The sequence below is a fragment of the Falco biarmicus genome, chromosome 4, assembly GCF_023638135.1.
Source record: "Falco biarmicus isolate bFalBia1 chromosome 4, bFalBia1.pri, whole genome shotgun sequence".
Lineage (NCBI taxonomy): Eukaryota > Metazoa > Chordata > Aves > Falconiformes > Falconidae > Falco > Falco biarmicus.
In genome coordinates this window covers 67,653,536-67,661,926 of record NC_079291.1, presented here as the reverse complement: position 1 = coordinate 67,661,926, position 8,391 = coordinate 67,653,536, and positions in this window count along the sequence as shown.

Sequence of the window (8,391 nt, the reverse complement as noted above, 5' to 3'; positions counted from 1 at the left end):
CTCGTAAGCATTTACCAGTTGCTTTGTTCACGCTGCATTCTAGGCAGGGCTGCTTGGAGCACGGGCTCCACCTGATGTTCCTGGCGGTTTTCCATCTATTTTTAAGTGTGGTGATGTTTGTTGGTTTGTTTTGATTTTCCCCAAACAACAAAGAAAAGAAACAATAGCTACTCAATGCAATATCTCCAGTTGGGGTACGTGACGTGGCGGTGAGCTCCGTACTCTGGCTGTTCCAGTACTGTACATCAATGACCCTGCTGCACCCATCCGGCTGCGACTGTTGGGACTGATCCTGAGCAGCAGAATCCAAGGCTGTGCTCGTTTGCCTTTCAAAAACCTCCCTGACCAGCTTAATGTAAAACTTCATGTAGTGTAGGAAATTGTGAAGATTTAGTGTAGCTGACTGATTTTATTTGATCCCACATCCCTCGAGTTAAAATGCTCAAAGAAATGAAAGTGTTGTTAAAAGTAACGTTGATGCACTTTTATTTACATCTTTCACATACTAAGCCTTTAGCTAACTAACAATTCAATAAGGATTATTTTTGAAGAACTACATTTTCAGAGGAATCACTTGTTTTTGTTTAAAAAAACCCAACCACACAACAACAGCAAAAAAAACCCCAAAACAACAACCAACCCACTAAAAAAAACATTAAAAACCAAACAAAACCCACAATTCCTTGGATCACAGTAGTGAGGATCGGATTCTTTCCTGGGACTGAAATTACTAGATATTGACATGTTGGACCAAATGTTTGGTTTTGGCTGTAGAGGGGCTGCACAAATGCAGCTGGAAGCAGAATCCAACCTGAAAGACTTTACTAAAGGTGACAAGGGAGAAGTATCCCAAACCCTCTTTTAATTTGGGGGATTTTTTTTTTTTTCTTGTCACAAATGAAGAGCATTTTAACTGAAGTATATAAAAAGGAAACAGAAAAAAAAATATTCTGAAATATATTCTGCTTTTACCAGGGACGGTAAAAAAAAAGAGCACATCCACATATGTAAGAATGAAACTGGTGAAAATATTTTGCATTTTCTCTAAACTTGGACAAATGCCAGAAGACAGAAAATCTACAGCACGGTGTATTTTCCCATAATTTACTAGCATGTCTAAGAGAAAGCTTAATTTAGAAAATAGATCATCGGTCAACCTTTTCCTTCAGAAGCTGCTCTTTTCTTACAGTACTGCTCAGTATGTCTCGGTAAGAATGCCTTGCAAGTCTTGATGGCGTTTTTCAGGTGTGCACGTTTCTGTTTCAGATTTGGGTTTTGCAGCTGTGATGCAAAACAATTAACATTTGTTCTCTTATGTTGTGGGTTAGGAAACAATTTATTTTTCAGGCTCGGCCTGAGAACGTGCCGTGGCTGTAGTGGCAGTGCCTGATAACTTCGAAAAAATAAAAAAAAATTATCAGGAGATAGCCCTGACTGCAAAGCCCAAAAAAACTAGCTAGGAAACTGAAATAATACCATTTTGAGCTTTTAAAAATGTGGCTGCCTTCATTAATGAGCTCTTTGGGAGGTGCTGTGTGGTTACCTGCAGCGCTTTGGTCTCTAGTATCTGATGGGCAACAGAATGCATAGAAAATTTAAAGGTATTTTTCTATTTAACCACAAATTATGTTCTATAGGTTCTTGCTTTAAAAGTTTTCAAATCACAATACTTGCGCCCATGGAGATGCTCGGTGTCTGCTGGGTATCTTGCCCTACAGTTTGTAGAACTTTTCCTGGGTAGACAATAATAATTAAAAAAAAGAGGCTGTATCGGGTGTTTGGTAAGTGTTGGCTTGAAATAAATGCTTACACACAGCTATTTTAGTGCAAGATCCTGCGGTTTTGTTCTTTAGCCCCATGGTTGGGTAACGCACATATTGCTGGTTTCTTGCACTACGCTGGCTGGCTGGGATGTGAAGCCCTGTAGTATTTCTTTGTAATGGCAGCTTTGTTGATTATCAATTAACAAAACTATTTGGTGTACGCTTTCATCATGTGGCATTATTTGTCCTATGTTGACGGGTAAATAAGCTGGCAAAGCAGTGAGGTGTGACTAGTGCGTATTGACGTGACGTGCATCACATTGACACAAATATTTGGAATATAGACGTACCAGCAGATCCAAATATTTGTCCAAAACCTGCAGAGATGGTGCCTTTTTTCATGACAAGTACAATCGCTGATGTTTTAAAATAAAACCTGTGTAAGGGCTCCGTCCTCAGGAAAATGAGGACGTTATTATTCTTATTATTATTAGAGAGTTCAGGAGAGAACAGGAACTGTGATCAGAGGTGCAGAAAACATCAGCAAGGAAAGATTAATCTCTCGGTGTTTTATCTAGATTATCTGGAGCGTGGCTCCCCAGCTGGCTGGCGGGACACGAAGCACCAAGTTGCACCGACAAGCTCGTTGGTTTTCCCATGAGGCCGTGTCAGGGATCCCAGGTGGGATGGAGAGGGAAGGGATAAGAGCCGAGGTGGCTCAGAAAGCGTGAGGAGCCACTCCAAAAAAACAGCAGTAGGAGAGTTTACCCCGAGAGGTCCAAAACTGCTAGTCCAAAGAGAAGACCAAAGGCAAGTGTGTCCAATATCCAGAAATCCGAAATGCTACTGCAAATTGGAAACCCAAACAAACATTTTTTTTTCTTTTTCAAGCAAGGATGGCATTAGAATTAATAGACTTAAATTACAGTAAGGGAATTTTGGTGGAAAAATCTCCCAGAATGGGTAACTGCTTGAGCAGTTGGCAGTGGGAAGCACACAGAACAGGGCTGTTTGCAGCCTGCTACTCCAGGTGTAATCCGAGGGTTGGGCTTCCTACACTGTAACACCGACGCTGGAGCACCAGCTTTATCGTGTAGCAGCCAGGTTATATCGTATCAGCGTCGCGACTGACAAAAGACTTTTGTTTGGGCTAATTTAAAGGTGATAAATCCTTTGGCAAGCCACCACATCAAAGCACACAGGTTAAAGAGATGCGGTGCTCTTTCTACCAAGATAAGAAAAAAATGTTTTCGATGTGTGTTTGATTTGTTGAATTGCATTGAATGTTTCTGGCACCCTGAAATGTTTTTGGAAGCCTTGTGTGCTACCAGAAACGTTCTTTGGTGCTGGCACAAGGGAATTGTCTCTTTACTCACCCTCTATCTGCTGCATTTAGCGATTGTGTGCTCCTCTCTGAGAGTTTCATCTTTGCCTTTTCCAGTTTTGCAGGTAAATGTTCAAATTATATGGAGCAGAGGTGAGGTTTTGCCATCTAGATTAGCGATAGATGACAAATCATGGGCTTAAATTGGATTTTCTTGAATTGGGAACTAGTATATTTGGCAGAGTCTTCTGTATTTTCAGGAACTATCAGAGGACTAGACTTCAGGTGATGCAGTGACTCTGGTTTGGGTGTGTTTTCCCAGCAGCTGTTGGGAATATTTCAACCCTTGGTCCTGTTGTTGACCTGCTGGTAGCCAAGGGTGACAAGTCTTGGGATAATTTGGAGCCACCGTCCTTAGCTGAAGGCGGCATTATAGTTTATCAAGTTTCTCACGACATTTTCCTGCATGTTAATGATGGAAAAAAAAACTTCATCCAGGTGTTGATCTCGGAGAAATCTTTGAGATGGTCTGTAGCTTCGCAGTTTTTGGTTGAGACGCGCTGACTGCTGGCACAGAGGCACTCGGGGTGTGCTGAGAAGTTTCTTTGAGTGTTTCATGGAAACGCTGGGGAGGTGAAAACGTGTGGAGACAGGGTCTCAAGGTAAACAAGCTTAGCATAGCTCCTGAAAAAAAATATCAGGGACTTGAGCTTGCCCTGCAGGATCAGAACGACACCACCTAACAGTCAAGAGCTGCTGGAGGATCTCCAGCACTGGGGGTGTGATGGTCTTGATGAGCAGCAACGCGCGGTTCAGCCTGTGCCGTTGGTTCCATGGGGTCTCCGGGAGAGCAGCCCCCCCCCTGCCCCGTGCCGGATCGTACCCAGGGGCTGTAGCTGATGCTGTTGCCAGTGCAATAACCTTTCCTTGAAGCCTGGTAAAGGATAGAAATTGCTCTTTTTGTCTGAAAGGTGTAGCTCTAGTCAGAAAAATGCCATAAACCTGCCGCTTTTCCATTGCGGATCCACACTTTACGTGGCTGGGATGGTGGGAAGCTGGTGATGAGGAACAAAGTCACGGATGTGTGTTTCCACAGCAAGAAACCAGTAGGTTTCCTTATTGTTCTGCTCTGACTGCAGCTGTTACAGTTCCCGTTGAGCAAAAACTTTAAACCAGTGGCTCAGGTTTAGAGAAAAACACCCATCGTGGGGCAGTTCAGTCTGGGCCAGGTCAGAATCCGGGTTTTTTGTAGCTGGCAGTGGAGACTTCAAAAAAAATGTGCGTGTCTGACGTTACCACAGAGTCTTGCAAGCCTGCGTGGGGAGAGCACCTAATTTCCCTAATGACCAGTTAATGGGAGTGGTCTGTGCGTGCTGGTGTGAACACCTATTGCCTGTTTGTCCTCAGCTCGTGCATTGTCACTTGTCCTCTCCAACAACACTGCCATTCTCAGACTCGCACGGAGCCAGCAAGGCTGTGAGAAAGCAAAAAGGAATCAGTGCTGTGGCGCATCCCCGCTGCTGTCCGCAAAGCGCACGCCTGGGCATTGGTCCTGCCACCTGCATTGCATGTCGCGTTCGTCATGGGGTGGCTGTCACATTTGAACGCTAAAAATTAATCTTTTTGATCCTAGAAGTCGCTGGCAGCAAGTACAAGCTCCAGTGCTTTCAGCCTGGCAACGTGTGAAAGCAAAACCAAATTGTTTAAGGCAAAATGTGGATTTACAGCCCTGCCTATAGATTTTTTTATCCATATCATTTATTTTTTAACCATGTTCCTTCAGTTTCTCCACCCAGCCCAGTGCTGGAGGAGCTGGGGCATTAAGAACATCCCAGCAACGTGCAAGTCCCATTTGGCTGGTGCTGGTGTTGCTCGGCTAAAACGAAATTAGTGGTGCTTTGTGTGTGGATCAGATGGGAGGCTGGATGGGGAGCTGGGAGCAGCATAAAGAGGATTTATGAGATGAGTTAGATACCGATTTGCTTAATGCTAGTTTCTTGGATGCTTGATAATAGCTGCTTTTAGTGAGCAAGTTTATTCTTGGGAGGTAACGTTATAGGTAGAAGAATTTTCAGTGTCTGCTGTCTTTGTGGAAGGAGTTTGTAATAATGTTCAAATAATAGTATATAGGCTAGTGTTATGAAGAGTGCAAACTCTAAAGGTTGTTAATTTTAGCGCTTGCAAATGCATACGTTTAACTCTGCATATGTACGCGTAAGGAATAAACTTTAAGCTCCTTTCACACGGTGGTGAAGGAAGGATTTTCCTGGGATCCAAAACCTAGGCTGTATTTTTTCCTAATTTCAGATAATCTCTGTGGTTGGCTCCCTTCATTCAAACAAACAAACAAACCAAAACCAAACCCACAGTGAGAAACAATTCCCCCCCCCCAAAAAAAAAACCAAACAAACCAAAACCAGCTAAGGAAGTTGGCCGGTGTAAGAAGATGAGCGTGGAAACTCGGTTCAATTATTTTTCCTGCACAGGGGCTGAAGCTGTGGGAACGGAGGGGATGTAAGGAGTGAGGGATTTGGTTCTCTGTAAGGATATAGTCTGGCATCAACAGCTGTGGTGGGTGCTGGTAAAATGAATATCCTTCCCTGATTTTTATCATGCATCTCATTTACCTGGGCTGTTAATTAATCGCACACACTATGCAGATTAGTTTCCTAGTTTGGGTTCTGTGGATTGCTGAGTCACAGACCCCCTTGTGTAACCTGCACGCAGGCTGTCGGAGGTGTAGGACGTGCTAGGAGATGACTTGCAAAATCAGTGCATGGGATCTGCAAGGATAGATAAATTGGTAATTTTGTGACTTATCTATGATATAAGTATCTTATATCTACGATACAGGTAAGATTTTTTTGTTGTTATTCCCAAGTACTAACAAAGAACTGAACACGTCACCTTCTTGTGCCGACGATGGGATAGAGCCATTGCAAAGACCAAGAGAAAAAGCAATGTCGTTTCCAAGTCGTAAAATATGTTTTTGGTAAACATTTCTGGTTTTCCAAAGCTGTAGGTCTTACTGTAATACGTGCATCAGATTTTCAATTCTTTCTGGGTGGGTTCTTTCCACCCAGTGTCTATAGCTCTTCATGGTTTTGATATCAGCCCTCCCTCGGACTGAATGACAGCCTTGTATCCAATTGCACAGCGTATCATAATATATATATTTTTTTATATGTAAATACATTGTAATACATAGCATTTCCAGTGACCAAATGTAGATTTGCTTTTTTCTTTCTGTGATGTAACGTGGGGAAAAAACCCCTCTTTCAAAAATTAACGGGGGGGGGGGGGGGGGGGGGAACAGAATTGTAGGACAAGAGGTCAGAAATATCCCCACAGTTTCTGCAGAATGAATTTTCGATGGAGTAATTAAGTCTGTTTCAGACATACATAGATACAGTGAAAAAAAAAACCAAAAACAAGCAACTTGAAAATGACTGGTCAACTGAAATTGCAGTGTTTTTTCTTCTTTTTGTTTTGCTTTTAAAAAAACACTGGAATTTACTTTCCTTTAGCCTGTTCTAGTTTAAAACTGTACACATTTTCTAAAACTGTAAAATAAAGATAATTTTTGAACTGAATTTTGCTATTTTGTATTGCCTTTACATCTGAAATCCCATTTGTTTGCACCAGGATGAGATAAACTGCCTTTCGGGGTTTAAAAGATTGCTGCGCGCAGCTTCTCTTGTGAGCTGGATTCCATGCAAAATTATTGAAAATTCGGTGGCTTTTTCGAGTTTTCTGTTAGTGTGCAGGGCTGGATAGCAGCAGCAGTGTTCCACATCCCAAATAGTCCATGCAAGTCATCCCTGTTCCCTGCTTTTGTAACCCTGGTGTGATGGCTGCGCGCGTGCCATTGGTTCTGACCTGTTGCACGTTGCGTGGAAGGCAGGCGGTAACTGAAGTCCCCCTTTTTAAAAAAATGGTGACATTTCTACTGAATTATAAGGCAAGTCGTAGGTGAATCAGAATGGTACAAGGTGAAAATGGGGACGTTTCCACTCTGGTTTTGTGCCTGTGGTTTTCAGTGCGCCCTGCATTTCACTTTCTGATAGTCCAGCACAGCTGGGAAGACAAAACCAGAGAAATTTGTTGTTACCTGGCTTTTAACAAACAAAGCCCCTAAAAATAAAAACACTCCAAAAAAAGTTGCAGCAAGACCGCCTTTCTGTTCAGGCTGCTGCTGGGGAATCCAGAGGCTCCTTCCATCCAGACAGAGGGTTCAAAACCAGGAAGATGGTTTTGTGTTAAATACGGGGTAGTAAAGATTTAAGATCCAGTCTGGCCACAAAGCTCATCCTAAGGCATCCTAAACCTCGGACTATATTAGTTGAAACAGTAAAGAACGTTCTAGATTTATTAAGCATCCACCTGTATAGCAGAACTGCATTGAGCAAACGAACTAGAGCATAACGAGCGAGTTGCACGGCTGTCACGGCGCTGGATCTGCTGCGGGGACGTGGGCAGAGCACTTGTTTAAAAAAACAAAACCAAACCCTAAATGATGGGTCTTGGCTGTAACGGGGAATAAATCCTGGAAACAGGAGGGTGAGACCCCAACCCGCTGTTCTGCCAAGCTCTGGCTGAGGGCTGGCCCGTGGTTCTGCCACCGGTACGTGGTTGATCGCTACTGATTATCTTAATTAATCCAAAGCACCTCCCCAGCTATCTTACATATTTACTAAAGATCTGTCCATTTCCGCAGCTGCAGAGGCAGTTTGTGAGGGCTCCTTACAAGCACCTACGTACAACCTGCTCGGTGTTGTAGGCAGAGCCCCTGGAAGGAAAGGCTGGATTCTCCACCCGGGATGGGGGCGTGTAGAGGAATTCGAGGACTGTATGAGAAGTTTATTTGTAAAAAGGCTGTGATGATTGTGAAAAACATAAGGTATGAAATGTTAAGAAGGAAAAAAAAAGAAAAAAAAAAAGGGAGGAATTGTAGAGGAATGAAGGCAGGTTAATTAACACCGATAATATACAACTGTGGGCTGGCTTCAGGGGTGGTGGGCTGGCTGACGGGGATAATGCATCATAATCCTAATTAATAATAATAAAAAAATATAAAATAATGATAAAAACGTAATCCTAAATAATGCATAATAGCTCTGAGGGGGATGGAAGAGGAGTGCTGGATGGAGAGACCTGGAAGAAGCAGAGGGAGCAGAGAGAGCGCCCTGGATGTAGGAGAGACAAGGAGAAGGATGCAGCAGAGGCAAGAAGCAGAGGAACTGGTCTGAAGAGTATGAAGAAACAGCAGGACAGTAGAATCTGACCGATGGTAAAAGCCTTGTT